The sequence below is a fragment of the Rhipicephalus sanguineus genome, chromosome 1, assembly GCF_013339695.2.
Source record: "Rhipicephalus sanguineus isolate Rsan-2018 chromosome 1, BIME_Rsan_1.4, whole genome shotgun sequence".
In the NCBI taxonomy this organism is placed as follows: Eukaryota; Metazoa; Arthropoda; class Arachnida; order Ixodida; family Ixodidae; genus Rhipicephalus; species Rhipicephalus sanguineus.
Genome location: NC_051176.1, coordinates 236120491 through 236138582, shown reverse-complemented (window position 1 = coordinate 236138582; position 18092 = coordinate 236120491). Strand labels below are relative to the sequence as shown.

Genomic DNA, 18092 nt, shown 5'->3' with positions numbered 1-18092 from the left:
AATTTTGGCACAGGTATGTTCGTAACGTTGCTCACGAACAGCTCTTTTTGTCGAAAACACCCTTACAGTTCTTCTATAACCCATCATATTTAGGCGTTCGCACTCGGAAGATTGCGACACTAAGATCCATTGCAGGTGTTAACCATTTCAATGACTTGACCAGACTTGTTAATCGCAACGAAGAGATAGTAGTCATTCTACCTCGGTCATCAATATAATATCTATTGACATTAGATATTATTCATGGTTAAAAAAAAAAACGCGACATTAACACGTACGGACAGAGGAAAAGGGACAAGGACGAACGGTGAAGCGATGCGCGATTATCTGGAACAATGAGTTGGGAACATCTCTAGCGTCCACGATATCCCCGAATGTACTGAGTAAATATAAATTACAAAGGCGGCTATCAATTTTGGGAAGCAGTGTAGTTTTGCGTGTAGCCAAGCGGAAAATTCCTGTCTGATCAGCCCAGGAATGCTTGATGATTTCGTTCGTTTCTTTTCCTTTTCAAAGCCTGGAGTTAGAAGGGCACGGGTGGCAGGAGGTGGGTGATGACGAATTGTTCTAACTGCTTGCAATCAGTGACCATTCACGATAGCTAAATGCGGTTTCACCATCGTCAGTGGCACGCAGCTTACGGATCGTTTTAGCGTGAGAACTCGTTTGCGAATACCGGGCCGGGTCGCGGCAAACTTTCTTTTTTTTTTTTTTCGCCGACACAATAGACGCGTTTTCGCGATTCAGTGCACACAATACGAAGCTACATGTCATCGCTTCATTTTCATGAGAAGCACGCCATCGCACGTCCATGGACGGTACCCTCATAGCACGTTCTTCCCTAATCTTTCTTTATTTTAATCCCTTTTCGCCGGTGTAGGGCAGCAAACTGGACGCGCGTCTGGTAAACCTTTCTGCCTTTCATTCCTTTCCCCCTAGCCCTCCTCCTCCATATATACGAAACTTAGTCAGAAAGTAAGGGCTGTTTGGTTATATTGAACTGTCGGAAGGTCGGAACAATGTCGCTTAAATGCAGGGACACGTACTGGTTCCTTCTGCAGGCACTCGGGTTATCACTGGGATCCAGCAGTTGATCCCATCGCTGAATTCAGATGACAATGTCCGCAGAATCCATCACTCCCGCCAGTTGCCAAGTGGGTGCTGGGATTCGAAAGTAGGAAAAAAAGTTCTTATGGCAAAGTTTACCTTGGCCAGATTAGCCGCTGAGTCAATGAACGTGCCAGAGAACATGAAAGATTGTTATAAGGCGCTTCGGCCACGTTCCACAACCTACCCGCCCATTTCCGCTCCTGTAATGATAACAACGACAAAAACTGTGTGACACGCGACTTGAAGTTATCAAAGTTCTTATTAGAAGTAAGGACAGATTAGCTCGCGAGCTTTCGGAACCCTTTTTTTTATCAAGCAGAGGGGCGATGAGTGCGTCAGCCCCACTTCTGTCCCCTTGCGTGCCAGCTAATTCAGATTGCTAAATAGGCGATAATAAGCAGTCTGCTTTCATTAATTTGCTCACTTTAATGCGCATGCGTCCAGGATATTCTACCTTGTCCAGTGCTGCGTGTGTCTGTTTCAGAAAACATAGTTGAAGTGCAGCGCTCGTCCTGTCATGCCTTTCTTGCCTCGCCACGGTGGTCTAGTGGTTATGGCGCTCGACTGCTGACCAGGTCGCGGAATCGAATCCCGGCCGCGGCGGCTGCATTTTCGATGGAGGCGAAAATGTCTGAGGCCTGTGTACTTAGATTTAGGTGCACGTTAAAGAACCCCAGGTGGTCGAAATTTCCGGAGCCCTCCACCACGGCGTCTCTCATAATCATATCGTGGTTTTGGGACGTTAAACCCCAGATATTATTATTATTATTATTATTATTATATTGTCATGCTTTTCTCTGTTGCAAAAATTTAGCGCTGGTAAACTTTCATGAAGAAAAATATGGATCACCAAATAGCCCCGCAACGTGTTTTGTTAACCAGGATGATTGCACATGTGCCAGGCAGCCCTCCAGTTCTGCCCGGCACATGTACGCCTGATGCCAGGGTAAGTACTTACGCTATATAGGTATTTAGATCTTCTGACGCGTATCGACACTAGCAAAAATAACTGTTACCTAAGAACACTCCATGCCTGCATGCATAGTTGCCATAGAGCTTTGCCAGCACGGTTACGACAACTTGCCGTTTCATATGGGGTCACTATGCCTCGTTCATACCATGATTCACTTTATAGGGCATATACTACATTTAACGCACCAAATCATCGCAGCGTATACCCACTGTAATCAATCCAGCGATAGACTGCATTGTCTTATTATCAGCTCAATGCCTTAGTGGATTGATTTGTGAGATGTTCATCTTCAAGAGTGAATGATTTTATCTGAGCGAAGAGGTATGTCACAGTCGTCATCTTTCAAGCCCTTTGATTCTCAAGTGCGTTCAGTGGAAAAGGTGTCAGAGGACTGGACACATGAGTCACCGTCTGTCGAAACCAGGCATCTGCCCACGATGCATCGAGCTGCACGACGATGGCATTCACAATGCATTAGAATTCAAGTGCATATACTGCCAAAGCTTTAACGACTCATCCGTCAAAGTGGAGTACACTAAGTCCTGAAAAAAAAACGGCGGGAAGTGCTTCATAACACAGCAAGGCTGCTACTCTAATTAGAGTGACCTACTCCTATCAGGCTTCAGCATTCTTGACCCTGACGGTCTGCTAATAAATCATCCGATGTTATATTGGAAAATGATTGTCCTGCAAGGATTATATTTCTTCAGTTGTATGTTGTTGGCCCAAACAGCAGCTATGATTACCAGGCTTCTCAGCGCGAACTTTCCCTCTGCTTCTTATTTTTAACCTAACACATTCACTGTTTTGTGCGTACACAAACATGAGCATATGCCGTGGCCTTTTTAATTATGTTGGTAGCCATTTCCTTTCCACTGCTATAGCATCCTATTCTCTAGCATCAACATGTTCATATACCAAAGTTTCATGAATTCGCCCCTGCTGTTGCAAGCAGAAGCAACCTACGAGGCTAAACATGTGGTAGCATGCAAAGTGGAGAATAACGACGACGCAGAAACGTTGGCCTCCCTGTTTTCCAAACTTCGGCAGTAAACAAGGACTCGCATGAACTAGAGATTGAAGTGAACGAAAGAGAAGTTATTGCAGCAACTTTCAGCTGCAAAGGAGGGTAAAACAATGTATATAGCCAAAAATGCAAATTTTTAATTGTCGGGTGTCATAGAAATTTTGGTGGTAAAATCGGGTCTGCGACGCAAAAGCATGACACCTTTCCCATGGGAACACATAGGGCTCCACAGAAGATAGATGGGGTTCGGATGGGCCGACTTGAATTTGGTGGTGGTGGTGGTGAAGCAGAGAATGGGCTATTTGGAGCAGTTCTTGGAGTAGGACAGGTGCAGATTTTTAACCCTTGGAGCAGTGGATTTGACCTTGATCGCGCAGAAAGAGTGGCCTTGCGTTGTGCCGTTAAAAGCTCTAGAGCACGCGCTCAAGCTGCCGGTAAAAGAACCCGAAATGGACACTTCTCCGCACAGTTTGTCAATTGGGAGACGCCAGATGCACAGTGTTTCGAAACGGCACACACAAGAGGAACGAGCGTCGGCGCGTAGTTTGCTTTGTTGTCGCTAAATTGCTGACGCGTGCGGTACTGCACGACACGCTCGACTTCTTCGGCCCGACGCGATCACCGGTTTGCGTGATCCTTCCTAAACGCGCCTCCTCTATATCAGCGCATGATCAGATAAGGGTAGCGCTTCGCGATCAGCACGCGATTACTGTTTCGAACTTTTAAAACCAGCGTTCATGCACTGGTGCGCTGTTTATATATCAGGAAGTGATCCAACAAAGAAGCGCCGGATCATAAAAGTTGTGTAAAGAGAGCACTCCGCCGGTGGCGTCAGTGCACAAGTTGCCCTAACAACCAATCAGAGGTCCGCACACAACGCGAATTTTGTCAGATCGGCTTTTAATGTTTGCTCGTAGCTTTTTTTTCTATGCTGCCATTGCATGAAGGAGCGTGGGGACGGAAATGCGAAACTTTGAGCTTTGGAACGATGGCAGGATGACGGTGCTTGATGAAGGGAAAAGTAAGACATGGCTCCGTGAACGTGGGCGTTTCCACAGATTTCGACTTTCCAGCGAAATAGATGTGATTATTTTTGAAACCCAATCGGAACATGAACCCAGAAGGTTTTTAATAAACAAACGAAGACGCCGACGTGCTTACTTACAATTTACGCCTTATTTTTTGTGCAGTAATACCCATGTTGCTGCCGGTGGGGACAAAAAAAATAAAAAAAACACTACGCAAAGCTCAGTTTTGACAACGACATTTCAGCCGCCGTGCAGGGTACAGTCACGTTCAGAATAAAAAACGCCGTTAAAACGTTTACGTAGTCAACCGATGGCCACAGCTAAAGTACTCTCTATTTAAAGGCGTTCGCACCCGTTGTGCGTCAAATAGCAAATTGAACTCCGGAAACACTGGAGCGGCTCTTCACGAAAAATGACACCGCGACGCCGGATGTTTGGTTTTGATTGCGAAAACAAGTTGATTTTATTCCTTTGTTCATGATTGGTCATTTCCGTAACATACATTGAGCAATTATAAAAAAAAAAGACAAGCTTTTAGAGAAACATGGAGCAGGCTGTTAATCTTAACGCAGCTTGGCGCAATTGGCGCAGCAGTTCCGGCATGCAGCGGATATCAGCCTAAATTTAGGGGTGATATGGGATGGGCCATCATTCTAGATCGCCTTCAGTTTTAACGAGCAAGTAATTTTACATTAAAGGGTCCCTGCAAAACTTTCCAAGTAATCGTCTGACGGCATCATTAACAGAGCTTATTGCCCCACGAATCGCCTGCCGCAAAACTTTATAGAATTCGTCAAATACGAGCGGAGTTAGGTTTGTCGCACACTTCATGCGCTTTCTCTCTCCTTTCGTGCCAGCGAGCGCGCTGAAAGCTGCGCATGGAGGGGGGTGACTAGGGGTCAAGAGGATGCGTCCCTTCGTCAGCGCGCGTCAGTATTTTCAACACTTTCTTTTCATTTTTTTCTTGAACGCACTGCTTACTTTCAGTGTGATCGCAAGCGCGGGTACGTGGCGGCATCCCGCGGCGGCCACTGTAACTATGCAACTTACGATGCTCCAATCAGCCAACGGCCGTGGACTTTGGGTATATGGCGCAGTCATTTGGGTATGTGGCATCATTTGTAGAGAAAAGAGGGAGCGATTTTTAGCTCACTCCAGGCCGCGTGCTGCGTTTTAATATGTTTCGCTCGCATGTGCCCAGGAGCTTCGATTACCGATCGGCAGCGTTGTCCGAAGAGACGCCGTAGTGGAGGGCTCCGGAAATTTGGACCACCTGGGGTTCTTTAACGTGCACCTAAATCTAAGTACACGGGCCTCAAACATTTTCGCCTCCATCGAAAATGCAGCCGCCGCGGCCGGGATTCGATCCCGCGACCTTGCTGAAAAAGTGTTGCAGGGCCTCTTTAAAAAAAGTTGAGAAAAAACAACTTGATGCCGATTTCGTTTTCGAGCCGGATTACACCGCGCACACAAATTTGAGGGCTACATTTAGCGAAAAAAAAAAGTGCGCTTTAGAATTCTGCAAATACAGTAAGCGTTATCAAGCGCGCGGGCGAGTGCCTCGATGTGCGCTTTCTGCCTCTCAACATCAAAGACTTGATGTTATAGTAGAAATCATCCTCGCGGAAGTGCTTGCTGCACACGCAAGAGTTGTAGCCGATGTCACGTTGCCGGTTCGAAGTTTCGCAATACAAGCATCATGCATCTTCTTACCCTGCGAGTGCGCGTGAAGGCTGACACTAGACTTCGTTACGTGCGTCCGCAGAAGCCTACCATGTCGGGCGCCTTCAAAGGCACCCACTGGCTATTATAGTGCTTCCAAGCGTTGTCAAGCACACAACACGAGCGGGAAAACCTCCAGAACCGCAGCGCAGGTGGAACTTTTAAAGTTTTATTTTCAGCGCACTTCGGAGCACCGCGTCACGCCGACGGTGGCACCAGTATTTTCCAGTGGTGGAGCTCGCCTTCAATATACAGGAACCGAAATGCTTAGGGGGTCTGGCTACCCTTTCCCTTTCTTGCTTTTCGTAACAAAAGGCGGCGCGCGAAACTCAGTCATTCAGCTATACATATTATATACGTAGAATAAAACATAGCTTTCAGGTTAAATATCGTGAATGGCATTTACGCAAAAAACATGGACACGAAAGAAAGAAACCACGAGATAAGCGCGGACTATCAGCTGAAAGTTTACTGTCGGAAATACACACGTATATATAAAATACGAGGACACGTGGTGAAGATGACAGGTTGACGGTCAGATAGTGAATATCGAGTTTATGCAAGGTCACGGATGGCCTTGCCACACTCATGTCACCGGACTTATGAATGTAGAAGGCCTCAACAATAACTCGTGCGGTCTTATCCTTCAGCCTTGACAACACTTTGGTTTCATTTAGTAAAGGATGGCATTTACAATTTTTACAGTGTACGCAGAGATTAGGAGACGGTTACCCTTTCAACGAGGTTCGCTTCCAAAGCAACGTCGAGCGGCGCCACTGCTCTTATCGCAACTGGGAATGTTCAGGGTCACAACACTGCCTGCCCCGCTTCCGCGCACGCGCAGAGCTCTCGGATTGCAGGTGTGGTGCGTCACAATGTAACTATTGCTGACTAGCACTGCTCGGGCCGAATGAAGAGCGCATGCGCGCACGTGTCCTTGCCGCGGCCGCTGCCAAATCCGGCGACAAACCTCCTTCGCGGGCAGTGTCTGCCCCCATGACGCATAGCTCGCCCGCGCGAGCGTCGCGTCGAAACTTGAGCTTGGGTTCCCTATGGTCCATTAATCGGTTATTCAAACAGCGTCCGGTTTCCAAACAGTGTCCTAACCGCCAATCTGTAATCTTAACCACGTGTCTTCGCATTTTATATATACAGGGTCCATTATAAAAGTAATGCGCATTTTCTAGAAAAAAATTGATTTATTGATGTGATCTGTACAAATGCTCAAAATTCTTCAAAATACTCTCCCCCTGCACCAATAGACTTGCGGAGATGTGTCTGCCACGCCTGGAAGGCACCCTGAAAATCCTCGACGGGAATGTCTCTCAGGAACGTTGTAACATGCTTTTGGATGTTTTCACGCCCTTCCAAATTCTTTCCTTTCAGCTTTCTCTTCAGTCGGGCAAACAAAAGAAAAAGTCGCACGGAGCCAAGTCAGGACTGTAAGGGGAATGGGGGACCACCGGGGTGTTGCTCAGGGTCAGGAAGTTGGTAACGATGAAGGACGTGTGGCTGCGAGCATTATCACGGTGGAGCTTGACCGTGTCTTTGATGTGAGCCCTCATGTGCGCGACCCGGCGTTTCAATCTCTTGAGCACCTCCAGCAAAAGGCAGCGTTGACATTTTCTCCCTGCGGTACAAAATCAATTTGCTGGATGCTTATTAGACGCTCGGAACAAAACATTTCGCGCACACGATCCACATTTTCATTGTTTCTGGTCGTTGTTGGGCATCCAGGACGGGGTTCGTCGGCGACCTCCTCCCAGCCCTCCTTGAACGCCTTGCGGCACCTCCCGGACTGTGATCTTGAAATGCAGTAATCCTTGAAGGCCTCTTGAAGCATCTGAAATGTTTAGGTTGCATTCTTTCTAAGCTTCACGCAAAACTTGATAGCGTATCGCTGTTGAAGCGAACGCTCCAATGCGCCGTGTTATAATGTCGAAAAAAAAAACGTTTCATGCGGAGGCGTGTCTTTCTACTCACACTGCTCGGATAAACTGGCGACCGGCTGCAGTGGAAGGCCAGATCCTCCACTGCATTGGCCGACAGTTTTTACCGCGCTGCCATGGATAGTCGTGTCAGAATAAAATCATGCGCATTACTTTCATAATGGGCCCTGTATATAGTTGATAGTCTGCTCTTGTCTCCTGGTTGCGGAAATGACATTCACAATGGAATACCAACTCGCCTAACGCTCTGTTCTTCTAGGTTAAGTTTTTTTTTTTTATCGTGTCAGCGAAACTTAGCAAAGTGGTTGTTTACATCTAGGCAGAACTAAGGTATATTGACAGTTCAGTGCAACTTCGTGATGAAAGTCAGTTCCCTTTCGGTGCGTAAAGAAGAAGAAACCAGCATTACCAAACACATCACGCACACTCCATGTTACATGAGTTCCACCGTGGACTTCTAAATGAGATACGTCATTGCTTCTAAACCGAGCTATATCATTTTGTTTTAATCGCCTACCGATCCTGTGCTTACCCTAGCGAGTATACACTCAATACCTGCGACGATGTTGAATTAGAGCCTGTCTCAGTTCAACCACCCCAAAACCTAATCTTGGTGGACGCACTTCAGCAAATGAATATTGGTGTTCAACGCATTATTAGCCAACGTAGCCAGCCTACAGCAAACAACCCTTGTACGATCTGAAAGTTTCTTGACCTCTTCCTCTAATCTGGTGAAGACTGTGCAATCCCTGTTTCTCCATAGCTGTGTGCAATCTTGATGCGTGTATGATTGAGCGAATAAGAATCTCGTGGTCTTCAAAGTGTATTGTGTGCACAACGAGATTGGTTTCCTTTCGCTGACCTCACGTCATCGGTGCGCCCAATACTCGTATTTAGACAGGCGTCTGCTAAAGGTGATTTGTGCCACCCGAAGGCAACGCTCACTAACGACATTGTTTGAAATTTTATGGTGCTCAGTGAGCACATCCAGTGGTGCCTTCTCTCATTAGCGTTAGCGGCAACTCGTCAGCGACTCAGTATATGGCACGACGTTGTAGCAATAAGTATACATTTCAAAGCTCGGACGACATTGTACAGTATCTGTTACTATAATTTATTTCTACTCAAAAGCTTGCATATACCTCGCCGACCGTAAGAGAAAAAATTGGCCGCGTATCAGCGTGCTTCGCTGCAAATGTCGTCTAAAGACGATAGAAGAGGCGTTGCGTGAGATATCAACGCCATCTGGCAATACGTCGGGAAACGTGACTGCTGTGTTGCGGGCTGGTAGTCCCGGCGCAGCAGCAGGCAAGACCGGCGGTGACCAACGCGACCGGCGGGGACGCCAGCCAGCCCGAACACGCGGTTTGGCGAGAAGCGCCGAAGCAGAAGAAACGTCCGCACTCAACGAGTACTCTCCACACACTTTTATATTCACGTCGCCTGGGTAAAGCAGGAATGCCAGAGCGGCGCCCCATGGCACTCGTACAGTGCAATACTGAACTGAAACCGAAACACAACAATGAGCTCGCGCAGAGGGCACGGAGGAAGCCAAGTTTCGGCGCAGTCGCATTTTCAGCGCAGCTTAAGAAACTAGGGTCTCTAGAATTACGTATCTATGTATTTTCTATTAAAGGAACACACCACCTAATACTATACCTAGTGATGTTGCGCCTCAGATATGCGTAATGTTTGCTTTTTGATCAACCATGTACACAAGTATGAACCTAGTGAGCCGTTCACGATGGCTGGCCCTTGTGCAAGTGGTTCAACTTTGGTCGAGTGGCTGAATCGAGGGACGTGCCGACAAACAGAAAGACAGAAAGACAGACCAGAATTTCTGCGTTTAAGTTCCCCAAGAAAGTCTATCGTCTTTAAAGAATTACACCATCTCCCACTAAAGGGAACCATGTGGGGATGCGAAGCCGCGCATGGGTCAACTTAAAGTTCCGTTCATCACGGGCACCTTGCCCTATGTTAACGCGTCCTTGCAAGTGGAGTCTGCAGAATATCGTTCCCCGACGCCACCACATGATTGCTGAGAGAGAGTAAGAGGGAGAGGCCACAGCGTCTTACCCAGCCCCTTACACAGGCCCTAACGCGCTAGCGCGTGCCAGCACACATGGTTCCCGAGTGGACGGTCGCCGATGGAAGGACGGACACAGGCCCGAGCAAAAGCTGCTTCGCATCTAAAATTCTATAATAGGCAGGAGTGTTCTATATCCCAGCATGGCTGCGACCTACTTAATTCAGCCGAAAAATGCGATGGATGCATAACCGTAAGCATGGGAGTCGCAATCAAGGTAGTAATAGGGCGGTTTTGAGCTATGACAGTTGCTCTGCTGCATACCATAATCGAATAGCTTTTTTTTTTCTGAAAGAGCCAAATCTACTTTAAAATAATAAAAAAAAACACGAAATTTTTTGCTGCTCACAATATGGTCGCGCCTACTCCAAGAATTGTTTTTCGGTCTCCTTGCGTTGTCAAAGCACTTCAAACCTGCCCTGCAGTTAAAATTCGGATAACCTATAGTCTGTATTCAGGCGTAAGTGTTTAATTGCGTACTCATGGATATGTAACGCTGATAATTAGCTTATTCTGGTATTATTTCGGCCAGTGTTGAATACACAGAAAAAGTCTCAATGAAACGTTCACAAGAGTATATAAAAGATTTTTCTCTTTTCCACACAATTTTCAAGTCGTTCATTTTTTTTTGCAGATATTGTTGCTGCTGTTATGCAACGTACACATGACTCACACCTACTACGGCGAATTGGCCAAGAAACAGATGCATTGTCCCAATATACCAAAGAGGTAATATTTTTAGACTGCTTTAGAATAAGTGTTGTTGAAATGGAATGGTGTGTTGCAATGGCAGCAATAATAACAGCAAGACTCAGTAATGATTTATTTAGCAGGGTATTGCTTTGGGTGCTGTAATAACTTTCCGGACAGCCAAGCAACCATGCATGTGGCTGTAGCCCAACGTGGAGGCCCCAAACGAAAGAATAAATCATTGTTCTCTTTAGGGCCAAGACTTCGAAAGGGAGGTTTTAATACTTATTACAACCGTGAAGCGGCGCAAGATAGATAAAAGTGCTGAGGCGTTTCCCACTGATTACCAAAAGAGCAGGAAAGGGGGGAAACTGAACCTAAGCTGTGTAAATAGAGATCTTTTAAGAGCGGACCTGTGCGCAAGCTCATTCGAGTCGGCGTGCCTTTTTTAAATTTCCCGCTTTGCAATAGGAGCACGATAGCAAGATCATTGAGCTACAGTGAAATAGTTAGGTCTACCTGGGTCACACCTAGAAGTAACGTAGAAGGCCCGGTTGGTTGTTATGGTTACGTGGTTCTCGCGTAGTACACCCATTGGTGAGGTTCATATGGCTACCCGCCACGGTGGTCTAGTGGTTAAGGTGATCGACTGCTGACCCGAAGGTCGCGGGATCGAATCCCGGCCGCGGCGGCCGCATTTTCGGTGAGGGCGAAAATGCTTGAGGCCCGTATGCTTAGATTTAGGTGCACGTTAAAGAACCCCAGGTGGTCGAGATTTCCGGAGCCCTCCACTACGGCGTCTCTGATATGGTGGTTTTAGAACGTTAAACCCCAACAGTTATATTAAGGTTAATCTGGCTCACTTTGGATTCAAGCATGTCCGCCATTCAGCTCATTTTAATTCGAAGCTCATTTTTGCGTTATCGTTTCATTTAAAAAGTTACCAATTTTTAATTAGGGATGTGTTTTTATATGAGCGGAAGCTATAAGTATGCTTCACATTTACGTAGAATTTACCCAGTTTCGGTTTATGTATCAGACTTGTCTTGAAAAAAGAAAACTGAATTGTTATAATTTGAAGAAACTCATTTTTAAAAAGCACCTAGAACAAATGGCTTAAAACTCGGCGTGCAGAGATGGGTCGCCTGTAGAGGAGAACGTTACGTGGACGACTAATATCTGCATAATGGTGGTCAATCAAATACATTCGCCATGAAACTTTTTATTATTTATTAAGGGCACAAGTTCCGGTCCCTAGCGAAATAAAGCCGAGCTGTAGTGAAGTCATCTATAGCCTATAAGAATCCTAAAAGTTGCGGCATATCTGACAAAACCTCCAAGCAATCTGCTAAAAATGCGTTCGTGTTAGGATAATGCTAAACTCCCTGACTCGCTCTTTTCGAAAATTATTCTGCACCGCACGATTTGCGCTACCAACAAAACCGACCGTAAAGTATTTGAAGTGAGATTTTTTAAAATCTGGTACTGCACGGCTTGGACTTGGCTGTAGCAAAATATGTCAAAACGGGAATAAATGAAAAAAAAATCTCAGAATATTTCTAATTAGCTACCTTGATGATTTAATGTGTCGCGCAAGCAGCGTCAACCTCTACGTTAAGTACATCCGGAATGGTATAGAACTACGCTATGTTTAACGATGTTAAAAAAAAAATCTCTTCAAACTAAAAAAAAAAGAAAAAAACACGAAATATACAGGTTCGGTGTCTGACGCGAAAGGACGACACAAATTCGAAGTACCTGAGTCTGCGTGGTCTTTAGTACCCGATTATATATTTTATGGCGTTGGAGGACCGCGGAAGTGCAGCTTCGCATATTCATGAAGCGAAGGTCGTATAAGGACACTCAGACCAAACTCTCGCTGACGGCCACCTTTAGAGCTCGCTCAGGAAATCCGTCAGGCGGAGATGATTTTTAAGAGTGACCGCTGAGTCAGCTACGGGGTGATGGGATCGGGAAAGAGCTCGGCAAGATTTAGGGGTATGACATACGTGCGGGGGCTAAGAAGTGTGCTAATGCGTGCCTGGAGAATGAGCGCGTGTATGTTCGTGTGACGACAGGGCAGATCTTAGAAAATTCTGTTCTCTAGCTCGCGGAGTCCTAGAGACAGATGAGAGAAAAAAAGAAAAATAATTGACACAATTTCATACGGCCGCAGTTGATACGGTTGCGGCATAAAATGGAATAATTCTGCCAATGTTTTATCAACGGATGACGTTGAAATGCGTGCAAACGTAAGCTTTCTTCGTCGTGGGAATTGTACAGCTGTTTAAAGCTAAGCCCTGGGCTACACTTTATACAAAAAAAAAAAGTTTCTTTTTGTGAGACGGAGTTAGCCCTTCAGCAGTCAATCTGTTGGCTTTCGCGATAAATTGAGCAAATTACTCTTTTTGTTTCACCGATGTGCTCAGCCCTTTCTGCTAAGTCAGTCAGATGTCGTGCTTCCTGATGTTTGTAGTATATTTAATGATCCGCGGATAAGTCAATGTCTAAAGCCACAAAGGTGTTATAGGTGCAGGCGGGTCAGTAAACTGGCGAAAAGTTTGAACGGTTCTTTTGCTCTTTCGCCCAATTTCTGGCTCGTGCGCCGCAATGCTGCTTTCATCACTGCGATAACGTATACCAGCTGCAAAGCACTGATATGAAATTGCTGTAATACAAGAGGACTAATTCATAGGAAATACGGCGTTATTTAACGCGCATTCAAAGCACAGTAGACCGGCGAACGTTGTACCCATGGCTGGCGACAAATATGATGCCTAAGCGCTGGGTTTAGTAAAACTGCGAGAATCGCAAAACGGAAAAGCACGGTTGTAACACGGAAAGGTTAAAGGGACACTGAATGAAACACTAAATCGATTTATATTGGTAAATTGTAATCTGAGAACTTTAATGTCGTTAATTTCGCCACCATAGGTTTATTAATAGAGAAGAAAACGGAGGTCGAAATATTAACTTTTAAATTTCGCGCCGAAATCGCCGCACGTGACGTCACGGATTTCAAAGTGTATTTTTCGCACTTTGGCGGCATTGGCCCAACGAAATTTCCTGAAACTTGGTATGTTAAGTCTACGGACCCCTCAGAGGACAATGTACATCGTTTTTACTGATTAGGAACAAACGTAGGCAGTTGTAGACGCCGTCAAAATCTGTGACGTCAAGGCGACTGGTGCAGAAACATCAAGCTGGCGTCGCCACCCGCATTTTCTTTTTGCGAGTTTTCCCGCTTACCAAGTGTTTTGCGGCGTCAAGCGCGGTCAATTCGGAATTGTGAAAGAGTAATTTACTAATACGAGAGAAATCATTTTTCTCTTTAGTGTCCCTTTAAGTGAGTGTCCCTTTGTTGCCGATGACGTCCTGTGTATCACGCGCTTGTATTTGCCGCACTTGTTCTGCGTGGAGGCCTTCCCTTGAACGTTGTTGCCGAACAGCATCAGCACGACGTCTTTCCTCTCGTTTCTAGCGTTCGTCAGCATGTTGCTGTAGTTACCCATTCGTGCACCCTTCCTGAGTTGTTTCTAGCGTATGCTCTGTATTTACCGATGGCATTTTCGTCTGTGAAAGACTGCTCCAATTAAAGGCAAATCTCGTGACCATCAAAAGGTATCGGGTATGTGCCGTGTTCGGCATTTAATTTTCGCAAAGTGGGATTTTCCTGATTTTCATTATGCTCCTTGTCGCCTTTACATGTGATCCTAGAGAAGGCCGTTATTCCACCGCCACCAAAGCTTTTAGCAAAAGCATTCATTAAAAGTGGACTCCTCTCCAATCGGCCCAAACCAGCAACCTTCTCTTTTAACACCTGTTTTGTACCGCCGGTAAAACAAATTCATAGGATTCAATTTTATTCACCTTCTGCAGGCGTTGTTTTTGTTCAGTAGGTAAGACACTCGGCTTCTCAGTGGAGTCGTGGGTTCGAATCTCACCGCCACCAGCGTTTTCCTTTCGCAGTTATTTTTGCTTTATATATTGATTTCTTTATAGCGGTTCGTCTTACCAGACAGATAGACATGTTTCCTCTAGAAGCACACGTTGCTGGGCTGGTAGGTTCATGTTCAAGTACAAGCCACAAAAGTATGGCTGTTTTTGCGCAAGGAAATAACGACGGAAAAGATGCATCGGGAATAAGGTGCGTATTTGGGCCGGTTGGTACATGTTCAACGATACGAGAAACAGCGCGACACACGGGACAGTGAAAGAGACGGATCAAGCGCTGACTTACAACCAAGGTTTTATTCCGTACATGGGGGTATATATAGCACACGCAACATGAAAGGAAGGAGAACAGTGACGTGGAACTTTGTTCACGAGTTCTATGAAAGCTTCTGAAAAAAATAAAACCATCATCCACTAGACAGATAGGCAATTTCCCTGGTGAGGAGCGCTAACGATGGCACGCTCACGCACATATCACCTTTTTTGTCAATGCAAAATGCCTCATAAATCTCACGTGCTCGTTGATCCCTGTATCGCCGAAGTATCTTACATTGATCGAACATTGCATGACAGCCGCATACGGAGCTGTGCGCAGCTAGGTGGCTGCCCACAGAACCCCGCATTAGATTGCGATGTTCCCTGAGGCGGTCATTAACACACCGACCAGTTTGGCCGATGTAGCAGCGACCGCATGAGAGGGGGATTTCGTATACCGCGTTATGACAGCATTCAACAAACTTTTTGGCGTGTTTCTTGTCACACACGCGAGGCCCTCTGTCTTCTCTGTTCACCTTATTGCACATACCAGAGAACTTATTTTTTGCTGAAAAGACAACTCGATGCCTGCTTTTTGTGCTACTTTTTTTAAACAATGAGACACCCTATGCAAATACGGAATTACCGCTGTTTTTGAAAGTGGGCTTTTTTCCTGACGACTAATCAGTTTTTTTGGCTGTTTTAAGCCTTCTAGAAGACCTTCGGCAATGGAACACAGTAGGTTGTCCGGGTAGCCTGCCATGCGCAGTCTGCGCACCTGCGAGTCAAAGCTAGTGTACATAGTGTGATGGCATGATCGCGTCAACGCTGCCCCTAGACAAGATATTGCAATCGCTCGCTTGACAAGTTTAGAATGCGCAGAACTGTAAGGTAACAAGCTTTTCTTGGAGCGGGGGGCATACTGCCAGCACACGTGGTCAGATAAAAACATTTCAAGGTCAAGAAACCGAAGTCTGTTACCAGTGGGAAATTCAGTGGTTAGTTGCAGTTTGCTCATGCAAGAGCGAAACACTTCAACAATTCGATCAGCACATTGCTGTGTGTCAGAGTGGTTAGACCTGTATAATATCAAAAAGTATAATATCAAAAACCACTGAATTTCCCACTGGTAACAGACTTCGGTTTCTTGACCTTGAAATGTTTTTATCTGACCACGTGTGCTGGCAGTATGCCCCCCGCTCCAAGAAAAGCTTGTTACCTTACAGTTCTGCGCATTCTAAACTTGTCAAGCGAGCGATTGCAATATCTTGTCTAGGGGCAGCGTTGACGCGATCATGCCATCACACTATGTACACTAGCTTTGACTCGCAGGTGCGCAGACTGCGCATGGCAGGCTACCCGGACAACCTACTGTGTTCCATTGCCGAAGGTCTTCTAGAAGGCTTAAAACAGCCAAAAAAACTGATTAGTCGTCAGGAAAAAAGGCCCACTTTCAAAAACAGCGGTAATTCCGTATTTGCATAGGGTGTCTCATTGTTTAAAAAAAGTAGCACAAAAAGCAGGCATCGAGTTGTCTTTTCAGCAAAAAATAAGTTCTCTGGTATGTGCAAATAAGGTGAACAGAGAAGACAGAGGGCCTCGCGTGTGTGACAAGAAAACACGCCAAAAAGTTTGTTGAATGCTGTCATAACGCGGTATACGAAATCCCCCTCTCATGCGGTCGCTGCTACATCGGCCAAACTGGTCGGTGTGTTAATGACCGCCTCAGGGAACATCGCAATCTAATGCGGGTTCTGTGGGCAGCCACCTAGCTGCGCACAGCTCCGTATGCGGCTGTCATGCAATGTTCGATCAATGTAAGATACTTCGGCGATACAGGGATCAACGAGCACGTGAGATTTATGAGGCATTTTGCATTGACAAAAAAGGTGATATGTGCGTGAGCGTGCCATCGTTAGCGCTCCTCACCAGGGAAATTGCCTATCTGTCTAGTGGATGATGGTTTTATTTTTTTCAGAAGCTTTCATAGAACTCGTGAACAAAGTTCCACGTCACTGTTCTCCTTCCTTTCATGTTGCGTGTGCTATATATACCCCCATGTACGGAATAAAACCTTGGTTGTAAGTCAGCGCTTGATCCGTCTCTTTCACTGTCCCGTGTGTCGCGCTGTTTCTCGTATCGTTGAACATGCATCGGGAGCGCAAACTTTCGACTGTTTATTCAAGAGATAGTGTAAGGAACTATATAGGCACAGACATGCGCAGCAAGCTAGGCACACATCGAGCGCATAGCACCCTAATCACAACCTGTCATCTACGAATTTGCTCTCTGCCTGCGAGGGAGACAATGAAGTATCACTGATACATATTCATCTACGGGTCGACATTAAATGCTCACGCATTTAAAAGCCTTGAACCTCGCGCTCAGGAACAATATGCAATCGCTACTAAACCGCACTGACTTTTTATATCTGGTCTCGAATAAACACTGTCTGATCTCCTGTACATGCTTCATCCCCCAACCAAATCTCTATACTTCGTACATCTTAACGTCTTCCCAAATCGGTCGCTATCCTGATCTATCAATTTTAGTACTACTGTTGCCCGCCAATGCCTTCAAAAACTGGTCCGTTGCTTGACGATCTGTTCGACGTGCGGTGTCCAATGCAAAGTGTTCGTTTATGTCTTCTTGAACCTCGCATGTTTTATCCACGGGATTCCGAGCACCATGCCATAAACACACACGTCAAGCTCACCAACTTACCTATGCAGACTTCTGCGGCAAACTGTGGTGTCACTGTGCACTCTCGAGTGAAACGTCACTCTTCGTTCTCTCTCTCCTTTCGTTCTTTTATCGCCCATTCCCCTCCTCCCAACGCAGAGAAGCAAATCGGACGTGCGTCTGGTTGACCTTTCCTTCTCCTCTTCCTTCTCTCTCTTCTTTATTCGAGTGTCTCGAGAGCAGTGCAGCGTATACGAATAGGTTTCGCCGAAACGTGCACAGGTGAATATATCTTATCAAGTACTTCACCCTTGAAAACAATGCAGCAGGGATGAATCGGTTTCGGTGACACGTGAACAGATGAATCAATCGCACCGAGTATGTCATACTTGAAAACAACGCATGAAAGAGGAGTAGGTTTCGTCGACACGTTGTTTACAGCGCGGGGAATCGAGGCGGCTCGTAAAAATGATATTCAAATACAAGTGATTACGTATTCAAGCACGTTTTGGAAGTTGTAGATATTTACTGTATATAGGGTACACTATAGCTGTTTAAGTGAAGCCGCTCAATGTTGAAGGCATGCCCACGTAGTGGGAACTCTATGAACCATTCC

The 18092-nt window shown here is 45.9% G+C and overlaps 1 long non-coding RNA gene across 1 annotated transcript in view; it reads right to left on the bottom strand.

The window, feature by feature from the left end:
• The window catches only part of LOC119387813 (uncharacterized), a 73106-nt gene extending 55490 nt beyond the window's left edge, over positions 1-17616 (bottom strand). Inside the window, exons 1-2 of the long non-coding RNA XR_005182568.1 lie at positions 17519-17616; positions 1047-1161 (exon numbers count right to left, since the gene is read on the bottom strand). This is a non-coding gene — a long non-coding RNA (uncharacterized LOC119387813). The remainder of the gene's footprint in view (positions 1-1046; positions 1162-17518) is intronic.
• Between the last annotated feature and the right edge of the window lie 476 nt (positions 17617-18092).